The sequence below is a fragment of the Coloeus monedula genome, assembly GCF_965178545.1.
Source record: "Coloeus monedula genome assembly, chromosome: 6".
NCBI lineage: Eukaryota > Metazoa > Chordata > Aves > Passeriformes > Corvidae > Coloeus > Coloeus monedula.
In genome coordinates, this window is record NC_138786.1 from 18,682,523 (window position 1) to 18,708,733 (window position 26,211).

At 42.0% G+C, this 26,211-nt stretch overlaps 1 protein-coding gene across 1 annotated transcript in view; it reads right to left on the reverse strand.

Annotated features, from left to right (window-relative positions):
- Positions 1 to 26,211, reverse strand: part of TSPAN4 (tetraspanin 4) — a gene marked incomplete at its 5' end in the record, with an annotated part of 427,484 nt that overhangs the window by 207,840 nt on the left and 193,433 nt on the right. The window lies entirely within an intron of this gene.

Here is a 26,211-nt window from a genome sequence, read left to right on the forward strand (position 1 = left end):
CAGGTAAGCACCAGCGCTGAAGTATTTCTCCCCCATGAATATGCTGCCTTTTTCATTCCTGTTGATGCAGTAAGAAATATCTGCAGCAGCACTTCTGAACTGTGCCCTGGGATTTGCTTAGAATCCTCCCTTTCTTTGAGCAGTTTACCCATTTCAGTTGATCTCTGCATGCCAATGTTCGACTCACACAGTTGGTATTGCTGGGGCACAGGTGAGATGCCCTTCCCCCAAGCTGTCACCGCCCTCGCTGGAGAATCAGCTGCCAGGCTGGCCTCAGCATCTATGGGGGACCCTGATTGTCACTGTGTTGGACTCCCTCTTGCTCCTCCATCTGCAAGCACAGCCATCCCTGTTCCCTCTCAGGGAGAGCAGCCAGGAAGGGACACAAGTCCCTTCACACTGTTATTTGCTACCTGCCAATCCACGTACCAGAGCCAGCTTCATCTGAGAATCTGTCTTTTAGATTTAGTTTTCCTTCCACGCAAAGGGGTAGCATGACACTGCTGCCAAGTATATGTTTTGTTATAGCCTCCCATTGCTGCTGAATGCCATAGTTTATTCTGTATCAGACTGTTCATCACAGCTCTGTTTTATGCTTTTCCAAGTGTTTGTGGAAGACACATGGTCTGCATGAAGACTGCCCAGGACACTGGGCAGTGCAATACAGCATGGAAACTTCCCTAAAGCAGATAAGAGAAAAAGAGGAGGAAGAACAGCTCCTTGGTAAGGACCAACACGGCCATGGCAGCGAGAAAGCTATTGGGATTTATCAGCTCAGCTAGTGCTTATTCCAAAATTCAAATGTTCTTTTCCTTCTCCCTGTGTGGGCCAATCTAGCGCACACTGAAGTCAGCGGGAGGTCTGCCTATGAGACTGAAGAGCACATAGGCAAACTTTAGAGAAACTTTTTCATTTAGAGAATAACAAAGTCATTTCCCTGTAGATGTGAAAGAGCTAAATATCAGACATCTGCAGCTACCTTACTGACAGCTGCCCTTCTACACTGAGCCTCCAGTGTTCAAAAACCTTCATGTGCCTCCCGATGTGCTGAATGAGAGGATTAGATCTGACCTTTTGAGAAAAGAAGCAAGGGAAAGATGGGGGTCAGTCTACTTTGCACATGAAACAACAAAACAGACTAAGACTTTGTCCCTAAAGCTTACATAGACTGTGAGACTGAAGCCATTTCAGCCATTCCCCTTCTTACACAATCTTCCAGTGCTGGGTACAGAATTTAATCCCTGTGCTTCAGTTCTGCTTGCCAGCCCTATTTTTTTAATACTATCTCCCATCAGCTTCTTGAGGTTTCTAGGTAGCAGTGCAACACTACTACAGATGGACATGCTCTGTGACATAGCAAGAACAGCATTATGATAATGACAAGAGGAGGTACCCAGCATACAACTGACATATGGTTATAAGCACAGGGACACAAACACAAACTCGTTAACACATAATGCATGCCAAGATGCTTTTTAATGGTGTTAGCGGGTAACAAGAGCTTTCCTAACTTTACTGCTAATTACCATTATAACAACTACTAGTCTTCACTAAAGTGTTTTCTGCTTTTACTAGAAGAGCAATTACATACAGTTAGTCATTCCAGTGTTACTTTGTGCTCAATCATTACACTGTCTGGATGAAAACTCACTTTAACCAGAAAAAGTATTACAACCCATGTGTTGATTTGATTCCTCTGAGACAGGTCTGAAAATGGAAATGGAGGTCTCCCACATTTCCATTATCTTGGCATTGTCCTGAAGAAGTTCACTAACAGATAGCACTCAGTAGAAGTGAGAGAAAGCACCACAGAAATGGGGAAACACAGTAGGGACAGGTGGTGATAGCGAAAAGGAGTGAGACATGCTGTCATCACATAGGGAGTATTTTAACTTTGCTTAAAAAAACCCACATACCAAAAGGAGCTGCTAGCCACACAGTCAAAGCCAAGAATTTCATTGGATTTGGGCAAAAAATACAGAACAGCTTCATATTTCCAAAACATACAGCCTTTCCAGAGTGGCAGCTTCTGCATTCCCATCATGCTGATGAAAATCCACAGCACTGGACCCACTTGTCCGAGGCCTCAGTCAATTGCAGAGAGTCTACCCCAAGCCCTGCTCTGCCTTTCCTCTCTCGACAGCCCCTGTCTCAAGATATTCAAGCATGTTTGCAAGAAGGGAACAAGCTGTTGTTCAGCCACAATGACAAGTCTCCACAAAGGAAGAGTTCACTTTTTACAGCTGATAGGTATGTATGTTGAAAAGGTGCAAACAAACCCCTTTGAAACCAACCACCCAAATTTTAATAATCAAGTTTAAAGGCTCAGCACGTTATTTCAGATGAAGTCAAAGAATTCTTTTATAATGCATGCATGTGGAAGCACAATGCAATGTAGGTAGGTACTGCAGTACAAACTAACATTCACTAACAAGCTAGCATTTTCCAAAGGCCAAAGGACAGCTCTGCCACAGGGATACAACAAAATACAAGGATGCATCAGGTGGATTTTGGCAGTGGATGTTATAGCAAGTAAAGTATATATGAAATATGTATCAATAAATGCACCCTCCAGCTGCTCCTTGTTTTTACTCTGTCTTTGCTACTGATGCTTATAATATAAAACAGTATCTTTTTGGCTCACAGAAAGATCTTGTTCCATCCGCTTTTTCAAGGCATGCTTCATAAATCCTATTTGCAGCATAAATCATACCTTACAACAAATTATATTTAGTGGAAATAATCTCCAAAGGCAGTTGCTTAGTATATGGAATAAAGCCATCACTTATATTAAATTTTACATCTGTAATATTTTAGCATGCACAGTAGCAAACAAAGGAACCACAAACAAGTCCATTTAATGTATCTTTAAACAGCTTAAAAAATACTTTTTCCAATTTTTATTAATCTTTTTCCAAAGAGATAGAAAAGCAGAAAACCTTCATAGCCTGACAGTCCTAGAGCCTTTTATCATACTGCAAAGGTGAGAAATGCACTTCAGTTGGTTTCACCAGCACCCCCCACGTAAGACTGTCTTTTTAAAAAGTCCAGTAAAAGTCTCTTCAAGAAAGATGCTGCCAGAGCCTGAATCAAAGCTGATGGATAGGAATTATTTGATCAAAGCATGAGAACAGAAAAGCATTTTTATTAAGTGGTCTTATGCTTTAATGCCTTTGTACATTTACTCATTGATCTGGGCTTTAACAACAGTTCTCTCCAAATCTATTGCTGGTGAGAGACCTTTTGTGTATTGCACCATGTCACATACCCCACTGCAAGTAACAAAAGCCCTAATCAATAGAAATGCAACTGGATTTTTGGTCATGAACACAGAGTCACCATTTGGTCTTTTTTTATCATGCTTGCACATGCAATTTTCTTGGTACTCAAGTACTCAAGACAGAGTATTGGTCTAAAACAGTGGCTGCTGAGAGCCTTATGCCTGTAATATTAGGACAGAGGAGCTGTAATTACTATCTAAATGTGATAATTCATACCAAGCTACGAGGTTCCAGTTTAGATTGCTAATTTACAAATAACAAACACTGGGCGGGGGGGGGAACAGAAAATATGCTGTTTCTTCACTTCCTTTCTCTTGGCCTTTTATCTACCTCACACCCAAATACTCCTTTCTGATGAAAGTGGCAGCTTCCTGGCTTTCTGGTTCAATACTTCTAACTTGGAAATATTCTGAAATACGTATTTTATTGCTGATATTCTGTATGTTAACTAAACACAAACCAAAACAAACAGTAAACCCCGAAGTTTGCCTTCACCATAGGTCTGTACCAACAGAGAAGGCACCATCGGCCTCACACAGAAATTGCACAGGGGCCCTAATCTGTCGGAAGATAAATGAGCAGAAAAGCCAAGTTTCCAAATGCCCTCTGCTGGCACCTGTCAGTAATACTAACAATTCCACCCCGTTCCTGAGCTACAAAGCTAATTCTAAAGGGTTATCATTTGAAGGTATCACTAACAGGCTGCAGAACCCAGCCGTGCTCCTGCCACGGGATCCAGCAGCCATGTCCTCACCCCTGGATGTGCTGGCTCACAAAACCCAGCACCGCTGTCACAGGGAGCACCACAGGCATCACCCAGACCCTCCCCACATCCACCCCAGCACTGGGCACAGTACAGGGCTACAGCTGGAACAGCATCAACAAAGTGACACGTGGTTTTTAAATCACTCTACCAATTTTTCCCCAAATTAGTGGATTTCCAAGCATGATGGAATGACCCCCTTATTTCCAATATCCCCCTTAGCCATCCACTAGGAATTTGAAAAAGTTATTAGGAACTTGTAGAGACAAAAGCCAGGTTACAGTTCCTTGATATTCTGGCTGTGAATTACTATTCCTTTACTATCACCTTTAAGTGACAGATTGTCACACAGATTGTGTCTGATGATGTTTCAAAGTTATGTTTCACTTCCATGTTAACAACTAAGCCATGATATCAGAACACACCAACAATTAATAATACAGATTGGGAATGCATATCCTGGAGGGATCACTAACTTCCTGACAGAGATGATTCTGCGTTTCCATGGTGGAACTCACAGAAATAGCTGTTGAAGACATAGGCCTGGCAATAGGGACAGCAACAGGGTTGCCTGTTTGAGTTTGCACTGGTTTAACACCTGTAGGAATGACGGATTTTAATTCTGTCATCCTTTGCCATATTTACACTAAATTGTTTTTTGGATGGGGTAGGGAAATAATCCTGTTTGGTCTAGAAACTGGCAGGGTGCCTTGCTTCCAGAGGGGAAATCAACTTGATCTTCACATTCTGGTCAAGTGGAACCCATAATCATTAGCACGATACTAGAAAGACATTTGGTTTTTGACATGAGAAATGCCAAGATGCAAGGGGTGGTAGGAGAGGAAGGGCTGTCACTTCAGATACAAACAGCAACTTACCTTCATTTTGACACTTACAAAATACAGTCCAGGAAATACACCAGTGGTAAAGCAGAATAATAACATCCCTAAGAAAGCTGGAAAATAGCATTTTCTACTCAAAGATGCTGCATTGCTGCCTTCTTCCCAGCATGGTGACACCTGGAGCTTTCCAAGCTTTACATCTCTACAAGCAACACAGGGACTTCTAAAGTAGCTCCATGGTATTCTCTTCCTGATGCTCTTCATGAAATTTCAAATCAAACAGACTCAATTTGCTAGAAAAAATATCTTACTCCCCAAAGCCTGTGAGTGTACTGTGGGAGCCCCAAAACTCCAGCTGTGTTCCTTCCTTCTCGCTAACAGATTTCAAGGGACTTGCACAGAAATAGCACATTAGAATTTAGGAAATAAAAATAGAAATGAAGCACAAATTATATCAAAATGCAGCTGACTTGTTTAGTTCCACTTTTTTCTGCAGTGATAACAAAATGGGGGGAAAAACACTCCAATAAAACCTGACACTAAAACTCAATGCTGTGTCTTCAGGACATTTTTACATACTCTGAACAGGCCCTGCTAAGTTGTCTCACATTGGACTCCAAATACTGAGAAGCATTTGTTAGGTATGTCCTAATACTGTGCTTTGTAGAATGATTACTAATGATTACTAGTGCCTGGAAAATAATGGCTCTAAAATAATTCCTAAGAGAATAACAACTGTTCTGGATATTAAAAGTATTTACTAAGCCTTGGGTTAAAAATGAAGGTGCAAAAAAAATACAGAAAAAAAATTACACAGAAGATTAACACTAATCCCTTGGAAACAAAGTTCAAAACCCCAAAATACAGTTAAAACAATGAACATGTAATCCCATCTTATTTAATTTGCTATCATTTACCACTGTAAATTATTTTCCATGGCTTTGTGGAGAAGGACCTGGGGTTCTGGTGCCTACCACATTAAAAATAACTCAGCAGTTGCCTCAAGAGTGCAGATCAGCTCTGTACTGGGCTGTATTAAAAGAAAGGAAGCTGGAAGATCAATGGAAGAGATTACCATGCTCAGCACTTTACAAGACCGTGTCTGCAGTCTGTAGGATCTGTTCAGGGGTCCTGGAGTGAGACTAAAGAGGGGCACCAGGATGATTAAGAAACTGAAGCATGAGATACCTGAAAGGCTGAGAATTGGGCTCGAGCAGTCTTAACAGAGGGTTAAGGGATGGTATTTGTGGCTTCAATTACACACTCCAGAGCTGCACAGTAATGGGGAGAAGGTGGCCATAACTTGTAATAATGAAAATTCTCACTAGGTATCAGGGAGAGGGGGAAAGGAGCAATCATTGGGAGGTAGTTCAACATTGGAACAGGGTCTCTGAGATTCGGGGAATCTCCATCTTTGGAGATGAAGACAAAATTTAAGATTAGAAAGGCTTTGAGTAGCCAACCCAGTATAACCTCAAAGCTGCCCCTGCTTAGCACACGGGATGAGACCAGATGACCTCTACATGTCTTTTCCAACATGAATTTTTCTCCAGTTCCATGATCTACAGGAAAGTTAGGGCTGTATAGCACAGTAACAGAACTCAAACAAGCTGCACATTAAGAGCAAGACAGGAGTTAAAGCACCACAAGAATCACAGCATTTTTGTGAAAAGACAACAGGCTGCCTGAGAGATGGAAGATGGGCCTACTGTGTCCCAGATTGCATTCCAAACACTAAATGAGGAATATATTTTTACTGAGAGTTAAGTCACCTGACAGAGATCAAGGGATACTTTGGCAGACCTAAGAAGTAGGGAAAGGACATATAGACACTTTTTACAAAAATTCTTGGAAGCGTGGTTACAAATTGTAAGTGGCTTGTCACAGAAGGGACATAGAGAGTTTAAGGCCACCCAGGCACAGGCTATTTACATGGTTATATTCAAAAGTTAGATATATGGTAGAAAAGCCAAACACGAAATGCAGGATGAGGGGCCAGGCCCAAAGGATATTGTTCAGATTACGAATGGATGTACTTTAGTTGACCTGACATGTATATAAAGCACAAAACTGACAAGGTAAGAAGTACTGTGCACTGACAGCTCTGCAAAAGTAAAACTTAAAAACAGCAGGGAAGTAATACTACCATAGATCAGAGAGAGTCGTAAAGGAGAAGAACATACAAATATCACAGGATTTTTCAGTCATTTTCACTCCCAAAGCATCTGTAAAAGGCAAGACACAGTGACCATAAGAAATGGAAGAAAGATAACATTTCATCACATATTTGCCTCTTCTACCTTATGAGAATAAAGTGATTCATAACACAAGGAATGGCCACCAGATGCGACTGACCGGGTTCCCAAAATCACAATGACAGATGCTTACAAAGCACCGAAATCTTCTGGAGAAACATCACAGTAGCACAATGCAAAGTAGCATACTTTTTGACCTCAAGTCCTCAAGAAAGTGTCATGGGCAGGGCAGCTCTAAAATACTTTAGAAGGCATTTAAAGTCCTTGAAGCTCATCTTTCAGGTAGAAACTATGGCTACCCTTCCCTCACTCCTGGCCTGTGGTGAGGGAAAAAAAAAAAAACTGTGTCCAAATCCTCTGTATACTCTTCTCTGGTACAGCCCTACAAGCCTTAAAACAGAGTTTATTATTGTTATTGCCATCTGACAGATAAAGCCACTGAAGCACAAATAAGGAAAGATTACTCAGCAGCGCAGTGAGAAAGATATGAATAGAATGAGCCCCTGTATCCCACCAGCATTTCTTATTCATTAGGTCAACACACATTTTATTGTTCAGATTTTTGTTATTAGTCTCAATCCACAAAGGACTCAGACTGAAGACAGTTCAACACCAGCTTACCTTTTCAGCTTGCTAAAGTTGCATTTATATTTCATCCAATGCATACTGATATCTCCCATATGACTGGGCTCAGTCCTCTACACTGATACTGAAAAGCTCCACAGTAGATCAACAATTCCTGATTTTTAGCGGGGTTTGTGTAACACTTCCACCACAGGATGCTCTATTTACATTAATCTGTAGACAGAACTTGAATACCTCTCTTCATTTGGCTTTGACTCCCAGCAATGCAAGGAGAAGGAAGGGAATTTATATAGCTATGTTTCGTGACTAGCAGGAATTACTAGCAGGAAATGCTTTCCTGAGCAGAGAATAACAGAAAATAGCCTAAGCAAAGACTATCACTGCAACAAGCAGGAGGCATTTTAACATACCTGTAAACTTATAATTACACTGAAAGCTGAACTTGCAGTGATTGCAATAAAGATCTTCTTGTACTGATTAAAGAAGGTAAATCAAGGGAAATCTATGACTTCTGGAAATAGATGCTGAGCTACAAATTAGTTTACAGAGTCGCACAGAATTCATGCCCAAAAAGACAAAAGGAAATGAGTATGGTGCTATTTCTGACTGCTGCCACTGAGTAAAGAAGCAGATTTGCCAGGCAAGGGTGAAATACTGTGCATGTGCTGCCTATGACAAGAGCTTTCTGGTGTGTTAATACTTGGTGCACAGCTACTTCCATTTAAAAAGCCAATCAGAGTCCTAGGATCTGCGCAAAAGCACATTCCAAAGTATAATGCATCTGGCTACATGTTAGAGCCACTATTGATCTAAAAATCCATATAACATAGGCAGTGTGCTTTGCTCCAGCACTTTCCTCCCAACAGATATTTCTCTGTGTGTCCTCAAGAGATGGTTTGCAGCCATTTCCCTCAAGCCAATGCTCCCAGAGGGAAGAAATTTTACTAGGAAGGTGCTGCAGCCTGACAACATGCTCCCATTCCTCAGCAAGGACAAACCAAGGGTTTTCAAATTAATCAGAAACAGTTTGGTTTCTCTTAGGCAACTTGCTATCTTGCTCCTCTGTGCAGATGCTTTGAATCTATTGCTCTTGAAAGGTAGTATATTGATAGCCCTGACTTTGATTTAACCATGTACTGAGGCAGTTCCCCCACCCCAGCAGTGCCAAGAGATACCAGCTAACAGGAAATTATTGATCCTGCCACCTAACTCGGCACTGCAGTGCCATTTACTCACAGTCCTGCCATCCTCTGTGTCTACAACAGGCAACCACGGAAAGAAACTCCTACTCAGTGATCTGTCTGTTAAATTGCCTACAACTTGCTTTATAAAAATCCCTGTCAGTAGAGTAAGCTACATCCAGTTTGATATAGCTACTGGCATACCTGCTAAACCTGCCACACACAAAGCCTGATTATACTGGAGCATTACATGAGGTGAACACCTGATTCACTACAACCAGCTAGAAGTCACTAAATTCATTTCACATCCTCGAAGACACATCAAATCCCATAACTGATTTGCAGTGGCTTCAAAGAAGCTGAAGTAAAAGACTCTGTATTTCATTACAAGCTGCCTAAGCCCATGCATTTCCATCTCTGGCCACACAGTCTTTACTTAGAACTGCACAAACAGATTAAGGTCATTGTCAAAACAATTGGACAATGTCACCCTGGATGAGCTGAACAGAAACAGCAAGCAAGCAGTGGCTGTATGGGAAAGCAGGCAGCAGCAAGCTACTAAAGGAGAAAGCAAACTCTCTTTCACAAAGGTGAAAATGCCTGGTTTTTAAATGCTAAGAACCCCAGTGGTCTGGGATATTTTAGGCAGACACTGACCAAATGGACAGCATTAAAACTACCTCAATGCGTACTGCAGTGAAACAGAACAGCACATTGCACGGGCCAGCCAGCACACCTCTGAGCAGTCACTATTATTGTTGTATATTAAAACATGCCAAATGGACCCAGTGCCTTGTAAAAGAATTCTGGCTGGTTTTACACTTTTGGTTTTGTGACAAATTAGAAAATTATTTGCCAGAGCATATTTTAACTGGGAGAATTGCTCTGTGCTTGGGTTAGTGTCTCCTACGTGACATTTTTGAGTGAAAGTTCTGGCCCTTGTGCATCTGAAGATTCTTCTCCCACAGAGGCAAGGAAATCATAGCTCAGCCACAAACTGGTACAGAAAAACACAACAGCAACAAAAAATCCCCCGACCATTAGGCTGCCACAGCATGGAGAAGTACAGAAGCAAGATCTGCTTTGACACAGATCAATCAGCAATTTCATGCCCTCTATATGCCTGGTGCACATAAATATATGTACATAAATAAAGCATTTGTGAACATGATGCCTTCCCAAAGTTCAGCAACAGCCCAACTTTAGAGTGCACACAGAGGTTTTCACCCAGGTCCGAGCGTCAGGAAGATGCAACCAGCAGCTGTGGTGCTATAAACCCCTCTCCTTGTTGAACCCTGCTGCTGTCCATCACACCTCATGCAGCCATCAGAACCTCTCCACATTCCTCCACATCCAGTTTTATCCCTTCATCTGCTGCTTTATACCTACAGCGTACGGCCAGAGCAGAGTGACTTCTTCATAACATCAAGCCAACTAACTCGTTTATTAAATTGAAACTCTGGAGAAAACTTTGGAAGCTCTCTTAAGATGGCCAAGAAACAAAAGGACATATTTCCTTCCACTAGGGCAGGTCAGGGGTTGGGAGGGGCAGGACCAGACTGGCAGGACTACCTGAAGTGTCCCAGAAATTCAGTAAGCCACAGAGAGTGAGAGCACAAACAAGTTCTCCCAGTCTGCAGAACTGGTGATGGAAGTGCTGGGGAAAAGGGAACAAGCACGCTGCTGTTGGAGAGAGATGAGAGGCAGCAGCTTAGTTTGCAGGCAGAGAGAATGAAGAGGAACTGTGCAAGTTGTGAACAGGCCTGTGAGGGACAGAGGGAGATTTTGATGAGAGATTTCAGTCCTCTCTGCAGAAAGACAAACACAAAAATACTTGTACCAAAGAACCACACCCACAAGGCTGATACCAAATTAGCTTAGCACATGGCTCTGTTGATTCTGCCCAAGTATTTTCTGTTTGATGACAGACTGAATTGCTGCTCATTGAACCAGGGTTATCTCCCCCATGCATTACCAGCCTGGCAGTCAGAAGGGAACCTGGCAAACTTGACTGAGAACAAGGACAAAGTAATCTTCTCTCTGAGGCCTGCTGCCAAGCAACAGAGCTGCCTGACTGCCAGCAGCAGCACTTACACCGGGGACATGCTACAGGAGCTGCTCTCTCTTCCCGGCAGGTAAGCATGTGTCACCTTGGGGCAGCCCATCTGCTACCTTCACCACTTGATGGACATGGAGCAGGATGCAGGAGGGGCGCAGCAGGAGTTAAGAAAATAGCATTTTGGCTTGTCTCTGCCATCAGCTCTCAGCGATGCACTCCCAAGTGCTGGCAACTTCGAGATACAAGGCACCGGTTGGCCTGATAACATGCTCTCCCCTACCCTGCCGCTCCAAGCAGCCATCCCGTGCTGTAAATAAGGCAGCACTGAGTTCCCAAGGAGACCAGAGCTTCTTGGTACTGCTGACTGTGATTTTCCAGTTCATGTAAAGAGGGCAGACCAAGCTGGGTCAGACTCTGTAGGAGACCTGATGAAGTACAATTACCAGGATTGATCCTAGGACTCCTCAAGAGCTGACAGCACAATGGCTTGGCCATTATGCTCCAAGCTCACTATTAGCCATGTCATAAGATTTCATTGCTGTTCACCACCCCAAAGTGGTTTACTCAAATACTGCTGTGTGATATTCTAATGGTGTTTTCCTTTGGTGCTGGTCTGAGGAAAAATCTGGAGAGAGTGCAGGAGGGTGAAAAAGCCAGACAGTGCTCTGTGGGCTCTGATGGTAGAATGACACACTACAACTTGCCAGAGTCCTCACACCCATGCTTCCACAGGCTAAGCCCCAAACTGTTCTTCACTACTTAGGAAACTTGCTGCTTCCCAGACAGTTGACATTTGAGTACCAAATAAATTTCTTTCCAGATTGGGTTATATATTCAAGGATATTGTGATAAAGAGCAGAAAGTTTTCCTCTAATACTTGTAACATTTTTGGCTCCTTTCCCATTTGTTTTTCCACAGCCTTTGGCATCTTCTTCAGCTTGTGGGGGAAAGGGAATCATACTCATGTTCCCCCAAATCAGGTAGTCTAGCGCAGCACCCCAGCTCAAAGTTGATATATCCCTTAATATTCCTTTAATCCTGTCCATGGTAGTTGTGCTACAGAGACCTCATCAACACTGAGTTTGCATGCAAAACCAACTTGCTTTCTATATCCTCTGCTCTGGCAAACTCCACTGCCAACTTTTAAAAGGCAGTATTCTTTATACCCACCCCAGCATGTAGCTTAAGTTGAGAGTTTTTAGCTTGGAAATCATACTAAATTTTAAACTGTACTTGTGAGTGGTTGCAGAACATTTTAGCAGCTGCTTTCTGGCCCTACCCTCATTCCCCACCTCTCCCTTCCCATTTCCACTTGTCTCAGTCCACTGGAGTGTTTTGGACTCTTCACTGATAGTTCAGATGGGGGAATCAAATCAAGTTTTAATCAAGCATTCAAATCACTGCAGGTAGACCCATTCGACAGCTTCCATAACCAGGCACTCTTGTGACAGAAGTCACCGGCGCATGAAACTCACATATGCTGTGCCAAAACCGGAGTAGTAATGCAATACAACCACGAGGGACTCTCCCCAGAAGACTGGTAACTATACTGTGCAGATAAACTTAGTATTCATAATGCTAACTCATCACAAGAGACACTAAATTGGGGAGGAAGAGAGGGGCGGTACGGAAAATCTCCCAGAAGCCCAAGGTCAGTGCCTCTTTTCCGTACGCATCAGAGCATCACTGGATTGTTTCTTGGAAAAACAGACTTCTCCTTGAGTTATGCGAGTAGCTCTTCTTGGTATAGCTGTCCTGAGAAGTACTCTCCCTTCCAGCTATTCTCTGGATCCTCAGATAAGTGAGGTCACCTAAGTGGGGTTAGCCAAGGATTACAAAACCTACAGGTGCAGCAACCATGCACAACAATGTGGATGAATAAGTAGTTTGGTGCTGAGCCCTGACACCACAGTAATCACAAAGAGAAGTTCGCTTTTCTCAAGGTCCAAATCTTTCTGCTAAGCACAGGAAAAAAGAAAGCTGTTCTCACATGACAAAAACCTTAAAGCAAGTCTCTCGTGGGAACTATCACACAAGAACGTATTTTTAGTTTCGGGCAAAAGCCCAACTGCTTCTCTGTGCTCATGCAAGATACATTTTTAGAACTACAGCAGGGTCATAACAATAGTCTATCTAGTCCAAACTTGACACTGGGGATGCCTTCCCCACTTAGGGAGAGGTGGTACTATACAACTGCATTTCTGAGGACTTTATTTTCCAAAGTACTAGGCAGTGACAAATTACTGTCTCTCTTTGACATCCACAAAAATTTTACTGCTAACTTCAATGCAAAAAGAGTTTGAACAACAGTGGGTGCCCTTAAAAATTCCACCTGGAAAGATTGTTACAGAAATATGAATACTGGCACAAATGCAGTCTGAACCGACATATGCAGGTGCAAGCACCAGAAGAAACAGAAGGACAGAGTGTTAAGAAGGGCCTGTATTGCTAATGAAGACCACACCAAGGTTGTGGCACTGTCACATCCACTGTTCCTATCTTCCTTAGCCCATGAGGAAGACAAGTAATGGGTGATAACCTGGCCTAAGATTTATAGAAGATGAAGTAAGCAAGGATCTGCAGGAAAGCACAGCTCCGCAACCGCTGCTGAATCTCAAAGGGCACAAAAGATCTGTCCAAAAACATGCTTGTTACATCAGGAAGAACCCCAGAAACTTAACATCTGGCATCCTTTGTCCTCTGCATCACATACAACTGATCCTTGCCAAATCCCCTCTCCTAGAGCTTGGGGACACAGCTGTCTCTGTACAAGTATGCAGATCAACAAAATCTATACCAAAATTAGCATCAGCAGGTAAAATCAACTTATTTGAAGATTTTTTAAAAACAAATACTACTTCCCCTTCCAGAAGACCTCCCACTGTATTTTGTTATGCTGATTTCCCTACCCACAATTTCTGTGATACTCAGTCCCTAACTGCAGCAGCAGAAAAACCCTCATAAGTTTTCTTCATAAATTAAAACTCATTCTGCTTGTCCATCCTGTATTTAGGGCACCTCACCATTCTCAGAGTTGCTCAGACCTCAGACTCTCTGTAGGTTATCCTAAGTGGAAAACTTCTGCATCAAAAGCTACTGTGACATGTCATGTGAATTCCTGGTTTTTTACAGCTCAGGTAGTAAGGACTGAACATTCAGTCCAAGGAGGTTAACAGGATAGGCTATTGTATGACAACTGACAACCTGTTTATATTAACACTCATCATATTCTCAGCATAGCTGGAACTTTAATAAAAAAGAGATTTTCTCCCCTTGCAGGAAAAGAGAAATGCTTCCAAAGCTAATGGTACTTTTAGGCATCTTAAAGTAAATTTAAAGTAAATTTTATAGGAAGATTCTGGCAACAACATGTCTCTCTTGTTCTTTACTTATGATAAAATAGAAATTACAGTAGGACAGTTAATGAGCCACTTACATAGGACACAAACAAGAGATGCTGTAGTACCAAACTCTTTAGTCTCTGAGTCTGTTGAAGAAAATAGCTTTATAATTCATACACATTAAAAAAAAAAAAAAAAAAAAAAAAAACCAACAACAAAACACTACACTAAAAGTAAGACCAGACACTGAAATTCCAATCTGCAATAAGCTGTCTGTAAGATAAAAGGCATCTCCCAGCCTCCACTAACACGGAGCAAAGGAATTGTATCCAGCTTGTGTTGGAATGATACATTTCCTCCTCCCACTTTCTTTTCTTGACAAGATGAGTATTCCCTGGGATGAAGGGAAAAAAGAAGCATGTGGCAGTGATGCATACAGCCCTGGTTCTGTGATAAGCAGACACTGCAAACCCATCACACTGAATCCTGCCAAACATATGCTCATGTGAACTAGATTATGGGGCTTCTGTTGGTTGAGTTGTTTATTTAAATCATGCCAGGGAACTGAATTTACATCTCCTAACCCTACTTTGCTTCCTGCATTCCAAATTGTTTATGCTACATTATTTAGCCATAAGATTCCATTTAGAAGGAAAAGAAAGCTCTCCAAACTCTGTCAGTATTCCCATGCAATCTAATGTAGGGGGAAAAAAATGAAACTCAGTAAGAATCTCATCAATAATTTGTGGCATATATAACACTTGAAAAGATGAACTTCTTTAAAGGTCAGATTCTACCAGTAGATGGATAAAACCTGTCCTACCTTGTGGATGAATTCACCATTATGAATGCTGTTACTTGCCTTAATGAGACACCCCTAACATTTAATACTCGTGAAAAGTTATTAAGACATTGATCCCTTTTAAGTTCAATGCAGTCATTAATAGAACTTCGGGGAGAAATGGTATATACATGCACAAACAAATGCTACTCAACACAAGACCAACATTTGAAGCTCTAAGCAGCCTTCATAAATAATGCTCCACTTTCAGCAAATGGTGATTTGTCATTTCTTGGTCCTTTGCAAAAAAAAAAGGTTTCTCTCACTTATGTCGTTTATGTAAAACAAAATTTTGAGTTTACACTCCTGGGGCCAAAATCCCAGCTATACGCCATTTCAGAAAACAAAACTTACACCTGACAAAACAACAAAGACTATTAACCACCTCAATCTACATAAAATCACAAAGAAACGAGGAAGTCGAGGCTTATTCTATAGGGGATTCTGTGCTTCAAACATAGTCAGGACTTGGCCACAAAAAGGAGAATACAACTTTTCTAAAATACTGAACAAATCAGAATTCAAATCTTTACTTCATAAATCGAAGTTACTGTGTTGATAGCCCTTTCATCTTAGAGTATGAAAAGAAAAATCAATAAAACAAACAATTTCCATAGATATTACACACACTTCCCAATTTCAAATAGGACCACGAAAGGTTATACAAAGGACACAGAAAAGAACATTGCACTGGCATTACCGTAGAATTTAGAAAAAGTTTGGTTATGAACAGCAACTAAAATGGGTTATAGGATTTAAATCTGATGCCCTTAGACTAATTTTTTTCCTAGCTCAGCTACAGCCTTGCACAGAGAGTGTGGCAGAATTGTAAGGTGATACTGCTTACATATTTTCTGTGAAGCCCAATCTATTAAAAATGCGGTTTATTAATACCATCATACTGGGGTTTTACCTGTGTCACTGTAAACATATCTGAGCTTTTTGTCCCATGAAATGCTTTTGAGATCTCACCATTCCATGGTCACTTTTGTCCTACTGTTCAGTTCAAAATGTTCTCTGCTTGGCAGCCTCCAAGCTACGAAGCATTGCTATTCTGCCACCATGTGTGTTAGCTCACGCCCAGCTTCTCAGATGTTTGACTGCTGTTGTTTTCTGTGCATAAAAGTGTGGATGTAAGGAAAAGGCATCTCAGCTGTCCTTTCCATTGCACAGATGCTTCTTAGATGTGTGGCTGCAGAGAGAGAGGGAAGGATACAGCCTCCCAGCTCCTAAACTTGTGTCCTCCTTAGCATTAGGATCTGTCCTGGTTTTGAACATTGTACACTTCTGATCAAAGGGACTGACTGCATATGTGCATGCCTCCATTCATACATGCTTGGTCATTCCTCATTTCCATGCCTGCTGATGATATGTATTCCTAGCAATTTGTTGTCATTAATTCTATGATTGTCTGCGTTGTACCATTTTCCTTTCCTGTAGATCAGCTCTCTGCTAATGTTTCCATCCTCTTGTGTCATAGAGCATCCTTTCTTAGTCATCTGTCATTTTAGCACTAGCACATGTGCTCCTGGAGTTTGTTTACTACAGCTCCAGGCTCCCTCCTCCCAAACCTGGCTCCTTCCTACCCAGCTACACACACACAAATTCACGATTGCCACTGGTCTCCAGACTACGTTTGTCGGTGTGGGGCAAAAGTTCAGACAGGCCAAATCTCAGCAATCTTGCTGCTCACCAGTTAGTAGGCACCAGCAGCTACAGGTAGGAAAATCAAAACCTTGGTGGGGTGGGCTGGTACAGCTGCCCAGCACAATCTGTGAAGCAGCATGCGCTGCTTTTAAAGCCGCCTGCCAAGGGAAGGGTGCGAATGTCCAGCCTCTGCTCATGGCATGACTAAGTTGGCAGCATTTCAACTGGAAAAAATCCCTATTCGTTTCTCAACCCTGTCCTTCCTAAAAGTGCATTCCATATCACCTGCCAGATGGCCCCCTTCACGCTGAACTTGTGCTCCCGTCTCCTGCTGAGACAAGGTGTCCCACATTCGCTCCCCATCACAAGCCACAGAGAGGACATTCCTGTTTTCTTACACTTCATCCTCCACAAAGTAGAGTTGAAAAGTCCACCTTTCCAGCTTGTTTGTCAGCATAGCCTCTTCTCCCTCCCACAGAAAACACAGTTCTTGACACCACCTCCCACAGCAATAAAAAAGAAAGGCTTTAGCATTTCCCAGCAATCACATTAACTTTGATGAATTGTCTGGCAGTGGCACCTGCTGCTGAGGATACAGATGTACAGGATGAACTAAAAGGCATTTCTCCAGGAAGCAGATGATATCACTGCAGATACGTCACTGTACAAATATGTATTTTTCCTCTCATCTGACCAAGGATTTTAGCTTTGGCAAAGGCTTCAATGTAATAGCTTTAGGGGATAAACAACTTCAAACAAACTTTGCAGAAACCCTAGTAGTAAAACAAGAACATAAGGAAGAATTTCTTTATGTTCCACTGAGAGAAGCTGTGCTTCATTTTGAGTGAGAATTTGCTGTATTTAAAACATCATTAAATACAGCTCCAGAAAAACAGAAAACAACCTGAACATGCAGGTCACAGTAAGAACTTGAGTATCATTACAGCTGAGTTCTGCTCTGTGGCTACCCACCTTTTCTAGTGGAAACACATACACATTCATGATATATCAATATCAGGAAGGCAAATACTTCTACAGGGAAATTCCAGTTCAGAAAAGCAGATCAAAATTCAGAAGGAATTAGTGTGCACCAAGTATGAGATCCAGCAGAAAAATTTCCCATTCCACTTCAGAAATAACTACAGTAGAACAGACCCTAGGATATTCATTACAAGGTAGATGCAACACAAAATATATACTGCAAACCCTGAGAGCATATTGGTCATTTCCACAAGGACTATCAAGGGACTTAAACGGGCTGCACAAAAATGCTATTATTATTACTATTATTACTCTTATCCATCAGGGTGATTTTTTTTTTTTTAAGGTGGGCAAATGAGAACAACATAAAAGGTAAATTATTCAGTTCCTCATCTGAGTTTTTTGGCTGTTCAGAATACACAAAACAAGTGCAAAGCTGCTATCAAAACAAATTAGTGATTTTTCATCATCTGGCATTTTCTGTTCCAGGCAGCATCATTCTGGTATAGATGGTCCAAAATGGATATATGTTGCTAAGGGCAGGAACAGGACAAGGAGAGCCAGGTCAGGTACAGAAGGTTGTGCTGTTCAGGTGTGTTGAGTCAATTAGGCTATGATGAGATCCATTAAGTTACTAAATCCAAAAGCATTGATTTAAATTAGTTCACAGGCTGCTCTAAGGTCTGCAAAGGATAAAATTTTCTCTTCTGGCTCTAGTTACACTACCTGATCACATCCAAGGGTCTTCCTTTCCAAGGCTTCTGCAGGATGTACACTAAGACTGGACTTCTGTGTGGCTTATAAGGACATTTGTGCTTATAATAAATAGGATTTAAAATTTATTTCTACAGTATGAAAAAAATCAACCACTAAATGAGGGGTTTCTACTCTGTCCAGTATTATACAATGTCCAGATAGGCTGGATCAATGCTTTAGTAATTTTTGTCATACCTACCAATTATAGCCCTTTTGAAAATGTTACCGCTTTTTATTTCAGAAGACTTAGAAGATTATTTGGAACCCAGTGGCAGTAAAATCTGCGGGAAAAAATGTTCAAGTCTTCCTTTCTTTTTTCAATTTTAATTTGAGGAATCCTTTTCCAGGGTCTACAGATTACAGGTATCTACAAGAGATGACTGGGATGCTTTTGCTTTGTCTTTGGCATTAGCAAAGCAGAGCAGAGGATCATGACGATACCTTGGCATTGACAATGTTTTCAGGGTTTGGCAAGTATACAATTTTTCGACGTGAAATAATGATTTCCAACCATTACTCCAGGCCAAGTACAACTGCCCTACAATGCAGCCAACCTTCCAAGGACTCTTGCCTCCTATAGCCTTGTTCCAGACCTGTAAAGGTATGTTTAGCCTCCTAATAAAAGAGCAAGGTAACACAACACCTTTCCAAATCTCAACACCAGTCTTTTTTGCTTGCTCATCAAGGCATTGTGCTCTAGAACTAGAAGACATGCTTCCATATTGATGTGTGTGTTATTGTGTACAAAATTGCTTGGATTTTGCTGGTCTACAGACTACTTATATAGATATTATTCTGCCTGATTTCCATTTTGTTATCAATCTGCACACTGTCTGTCAGGAATACTCCCTCTAGCAGTGTGCTGCAGCAGGTTGACCCATCAGACCCTATTCTGTAACAAGCTGAACATGGCCAGAGTGCTTAGCTCTCATTATGGCCCTTCCTGGCCTTACATTCTTTTATCAGACAGCCTCTGCCATAGTACTCAATATTCTTCAGTCGACACTTTGAATTGTTTGCCCACAGGTAAAATTCATTGCTTACTCCTGTCAACACAGTGGCTTTAGTATTGACAGAGGAAAGCTTATAGGCAGAAAAGCACAAAGAGTCTGCTGCTTGCATACCCCCTCCTGGTGTATCAATTCCACAGAGCCATGTCCTCACCATACATAATCCTAAGAGAATGGTAGCACAACAGTAGCAGAAATTAGGGGTCTGAAAGGCCTCTCTTATGAGAAGACACTGAGGGAGCTGGGCCTGTTTAGAGAAAAGGAGATTGAGAGATGACCTCATTAATGCATATAAATATCTCAAAGGTGGGTGCCAAGAGGATGGTGCCAGACTCTTTTCGGTGGTGCCCAGCAAGAGGATGAGGAGCAATGGCCATCAACTAAGCCAAAAGAAGTTTCACTTCAACATGATGCGTGAGGGAGATCTTTACACTGAGGGTGGCAGAGCACTAGAACAGGCTGGCCAGGGCAATTGTAGAGTCTCCCTCTCCAGAGATACTCAAAACCCACCTGGAAAGTTCCTGTCAGCTGCTCTGAGTGACCTTGCCTTGGCAGGGGGATTGGACTGGATAATCTTCAGAGGTCCCTTCCAACCCTAATGATTCTGTGAAATCATTTAAGGATCATTCATAGTATCATCCTGCTAAAGACAGGGCAATTTTGTGGGTGAAAAAAATTGACACATAGCATTTATGTAGTTTTTATTTGACCTTGCTCACATCCCTCATGGCTATTTGCAGTTCCTCCCATAAGCTGTGCCAAGCTCTGTACCCAGAAATGTCTCTCATGATGGGGCTTCCTAAGTTATCCATACAAGCAAAGACTTGATACTGCACAGCGCAGTTCTGGCTGGAAATAATCTAGGAAGCAAATGCCCTGAAATTCCCAGCAAAGACATGAGAATGCCCAGTGAGTGGGAATGAATTTTTGCTGCCCCTTTCCATTCCATCTCAGCTGTTCCACTGCACTTCTCGGACTGAAGTGGGAGTGCTGACAGAATAATTCTCAGATGGAAACAGCAGTCGTCCCGGTCAGGGCTCTTCTCAGATCCTGACAGGCAAAAGGCTATTTTAAATGTGCTGATTATCAGGCATGTGGATGCCTCCACAGCCTGTGCACTACAGACTGGAGAAAGAGAAAACCCTCCATCAATAAATTTTAGACCCAGCTCTCCCTTCAAACTCTGACAGACACCACTTGCAAGTGCCAAGCGTATAAGAACAGGGCACAAACTTAGAAATAGCCTTCATGGTATCTAGCCTCGAGCAACACGTGTCTTGGGAAATTCTCAAGCCAGAATTGGTACATATATGTTTAAATGCTTTTGCAAGAGCTGCTGACATAATACTGTCTATTTGCTTTTGGCACCCAACACATCCAACAGCAGTAAGTTCCTCAGGTTAACTGAACGCTGTGTGAAAAAGTCCTTACCTGTTCTGCATTTACCACCTGGCAGTTCGAGAGGTTGTCCTACAGCTTTTGTACTGTGAGAAACTGAGGCAACCAAACATTCCTGACTCACGTCTCCACGTTGTCTGTGACTCCCAAAAGGCTCCACGTCCACCCAAACCTTCCCTCTGCCCAGCTACTCTTATCTAGAGCATCAGCCAGTTGCAGCAACAGGTTCTCTGGGAGACACTGAGCTCAGTGTCTGCGGCAGAGGATTAAGGATGTTAGTTTCCAACTCAAAGCGCACAATCATGCAGGATTTTAGAATCATAGAACTGGGAGAGACTTGAAAAGACCACACGGGTGACAGCAGAACAGGTCATACCTACGTCACCCCAGACAAATACTTCATCATTTAACAAACCTGAAACTTCTATTCTGTGACTGAAGCCTATTACTTCTTACCCTACACCTACAAAGAAGAGCTATTCCCTTTCCTCTTTCCAGCAGCCATGTACACATTTGCAAAAAGTTGTTAAATATCCTTAGCCATCTCTTTTTAACCAAAGAACTCCAGTACATGAAATCATCGCCTTAGATTTTATTTTGACCTCGATCATTCCCATTGCAATCAGATCAAATTGTCCAGTTGATCCCCATCTTTCAACCATACCTCCCAAAATCTGAACTACACCCCAGCTGAGACTATACTTAGTGTCAAGGAGAGGGATCATTTCACAGGTCTCACAAGTGATACGTTTTGGTTTTGCATTGCAAGATGGCTTTGCCTTTTGAAGCAACACAGCATTTGGGACTTAAATTCACCTTGTGAACCACAATAAACCCCAGATCTTCTCTTTGTAGGCCTATTTGTATTTGTGCAGTTGATTATTTTTTCCATTTATCCATTTGTTTCAGGCTGTATCTCCAGTTTGTCAACGTCGTTTTGGCTACCAAATGCATCTTCACTCTTTCTTGCCCCCTGAAAAAATCAGATCAGGACTGAACAGTAGCTGTAATGAAGTACATGGGGGTAAAAAACCTTCCAAATTCTAAAGGAGTATTTTTTAAATTGAGCTATGAATCAGGGTCTGAACTACCTTCAAAATAGTTCCTTCTTAATATCACAGGTGCAGCTCATCTCTAATGAGGTTTCATGGGATAATTAAACCCAGACAGCCTGGGCAAACATCCAAATCTTCAGTTATTCACCTTATCTAACAACTCGGGCAAATAGTTGGAAGTGTTGTAATTCCTAACACAAAGAGCACATAATATCTGAGACCACTGACTGAATATTTGAGATATCTCTCATTGCTTTACCCACAGTAGGCAAAAATAGCGTTAAATAAAGTGCTGCAGTTAGAAAATACTTTCTCATGTTCTTGTTATTTTAGGCAGCTCTGCTATTTGTACAATTATACCAACAGTTTTGCTGTGTCACTTCTTTAAAATACCCATTCAAGTATTTTTGTGCAGTGCTGATGGCTAACCTAGGCCCTGCAACATATTTCTAACTCTTACTGAACCTCCCAAAAGGGGAGCATACAGTGAGGCCAGCACACAGAACATGGGTAGCCAGGACTAAAGCATTTGCTCTTGTCCTCAGACTTTATACAGCTCTTGGAATGTACTTTTAACTATCCACAGTCCATATTCACCCTCTTCAAAAGGGCTTTATTGAGAAGTACACAAAACTCTTCCTTCAGAAGCGGAATGGGCCTCCCAAGAGTGGTGCGTTGGTCGTTCATTTGGGCAGCTCTGAAGGGGCAAAGATGGCACTGGCATTTATATTCATGAGACATGGATTTTATTCCCATGATATCTCTGTTATAAATTCATCCTCATTATACAGACTGGGAGCTGAAAAGCAAGAAAATTAGGTGACTGAATTCCATCAGCAAGTCTGCAATAGAATCTAGGTCCTGCACCCAAGCCCAGTGCTTTCCACACTAAGATGTGTCAAGTAAAATAAAACAAGATAGATTTTTAAACTCCTTGTGTTTGCTAATCATCCTATAACTGAACCTAACACCTCACTAACCTAGCCTACAGCATGGAGCTACTTTGACTTATTCAGTTTTGCTCCTCATCTTAGAGCAAATATGCTTCTCACTTTACAAAGTTGTTATTCTAAGTGAGATTTCCTGAATTCACTTCAGTTATGTTACAGATCAGCTTCACAGTGTGGGAGTGCATGAGAAAACAGTATCCTCTACTCTGAGCATCAGCAGTGTTCAGGGAAATAAGCTGTGCACCACACTAGAAAGGAAAAAAAAGAGTCGCCAATAGCTTTGGCAGTCGGATTGCTACAGCAAGACCACCAGTCCCCAGCTCCACGCTAAGCTAACAGAAGCCCATCCAGCAGTACGTGGACACAGCACAGCTGCAGGTGCTCGTGTCACACAGAAAGTGCCAGCAAAGCAGAAGGCAGGTGCCTGCCACTGCTCCAAGCATGCAGGGGTAGCAAGAGCAGATACACAGAGTGTCAGACAAGTGTCTGTGGCTGCATCCCAGGGCCCAGAAAGTGAACAGATGAATGCACTTGAGCGCTGTGGCTGACTGTGAGGTTACCATGTGTGGATTTGCATCGTTTTGCCCCAGGCACTAATGGAATGGACAACCTACACACACGGCTGGCATGGCTACGTCCAGCAGCACAAAATCTAGCAACTCGCTCTGGAAAGAGGGTCACACAGTTATCAACTCACAGGGCATGCCAAAATCTGCAGGAACATCTATTTCTCAAGGTCCTACTAGCAATAGCCTGGAGCAAAACATATTTGAAATGTCTCAGGGACAAAAAACAACCAAAGCAAAACAGGGTTTTGTTTACCCCTTTCAAAGGTAAAGTTGGTCACAAAAAGTTTGGTAGTTTTAAAGTAACACTTTCAACACAGAGTCCTGACTGTAAGTACAAAATCATGAAATTATGCCACGTTTTAAACCACTGAAAATAATCGTTTGAATTCCGTCAAAATGCAATTTAAACCTGCATAGATCTCATGAAGCTTTAAAGAGATCCGAGTTAAGCAGCCATGTTTTATGTACAGTTTTAAAAAGCATTTTTTGCAGAAGGGTTTTAAAGGACTACTATTTATGTATCTAAATTCCCAGGAATTTCCAGGCTGGAAAATTTGGGGGGGGGGGGAAGCCATGCAAAAATCAAGGACAAACACTCGCACAAAACAGTGTTCAGGTGGGAATGAGCAGCACACCCTTCCAATCACAATATATCATCCCAGGTCTCTGGAAGCTTGTATGGTGTGAAGCTACAAGTCTCTGTGAAGCTGAACTCGCACAAAACAGGCACTTTTGAAAAGTCGCCTTTGGTTGAGTGGCAAATTTTGCACGGCTCAGTAGATTTTTAATTATTCACACTCAAGTAACTACACTCCTACTGGAAATCAAAATATGAATGTACGATACCTTGCTGGGAGTGTACAAGCAACACAGGTCCTTCCCAGAGTATCAGCGGAGCTGGGCTCGGACTCATCTCAGCCAGCTGCTCCCCTCCTGGGTGTCTACCCCGCTCTCGCAGTTGGTCTCACACAGACCGAGAGCTGAGCCCTGATTCATGATTCCAGGCTCCAGCCATGGAATGCAGCCATTGAAAACCCTGAACTATTTTTACCCCTGAGCAGCCACAGCATTTCTGCCCCACAAAGCTGCTGAAGCTGATGCCTTACCCTGCGCACACACCCACCCTGAACCTAACCAGCTAAGATGCATGGTTCCCTGGCATTTAGCGGGGTTTTTAACTGCGCAGTTGCTACCAACAGGACAAAGCAGCTCAGCCCCTGGCATTACTGACAGCCCTCAGAAGTCAGACATTTGATCCCAGTTGTCAAAATTAGAAATTCCTCAGAAATGCTTTGCTCCAGGAGATAAGATTAGCTCAGAGCAGTGACTGTCTACATGGTTTGTCTTGTACTGCACCAGCTCCAGCCTGCATTTAACAAATATGTGCCCACATCTTCAGCTGACAGGCTGCAGACACATATAAAAATCACTACGTGTCAAACAAAATCACAATGTGCTTTAAGAAAAATCACAAGGTCAGGCAATCCCAAAAAACTCACAAAACAGACAAAAATGTCTTTTTATATAGAGCATTCAGAAATACAGAACTGTTTTAAATAAATAATTAGCAATAAACCAGAGGTAGACACCTGACCTAACTTTTCAAGATTATACAGAGAATAATGACCACCTGAAACTTTACAACTCTGCTGTCTTGAGCCTACAGGATTCTACAAGTGTACTTCAGAAATAAAAAATACTGGAGGTACAAATAACAATATAAAACAACTGCTTGTTTTTTAACATAATCAACTATTATCAACACATTATATAATCACTTTAGCAGAGAACAGTCCACAAGTGCATAGCTGGACATAAAGAAGAGATCCAAATGAGTATGGTTCTCCAAAGAGAACCAGCATACTCACTCATTTAACTTGCTCATATTTTCCTTTAGACAATGAAAAATAACTGTAGGCATCTCTCAGAAATATGTGGTTAAAACACAAGAGGAACAAGGCAAAACTGACAGATCTACTGACTACAGTCACTTACTAGTTATTAACCTGTGGAAACACATGAAGGTTGAGGTAAGAATCAACAGTATCACATCACAGAAAATGGTCCCTGCCATCTGGAGTTTCAAGGACAATATGAAAAATAGGCATGCAAAGGGTGAGCCTGCCAAGTTCATAGGAAGACAGTTATGGTCACCAACCAGCAGCAAATGCCATAATTAACCAAGCTTCCCAGTGAGTTTTGGGGCAGCAACCCATCTGCAAGGTCCCTTCAAAAGACAGCTGCAATGGCAGCTATAGCACACACTTATACACAGAGTAACCTGAACGGTTTATGTAATTTAAAGACAAATTTCTTGACCCAAAGCTGGGGCAGCTGGCATTCTGGAGATATTCCATTTAGGCAAAAGTAATGGAATAATTACAGGCTTATTTCAGATCACATCACAACTGACTGCCTCTAGCATCACGCAAACTGATTCTGCAGCTCTGAAGGATCTGTCTCTTTTAAGCAAGATCTTGTACTGGGAATCCACCCTTTGCTATTTCATACTCACAGAGACAAGGGAAACAGCAATGAAGGACACCACTTGGGGAACAAGAAAGCTACAATTAGAGTGTGTAAAAGAACATGAAACATGTTAAAGTGGGCCAGATCTGACATCAATGACCTAAAGCTCAGAGAAGGTTAAAGGAGCAATACAAGCTTGTAACATCCAGAAGGCAGAGCCACTTTAAC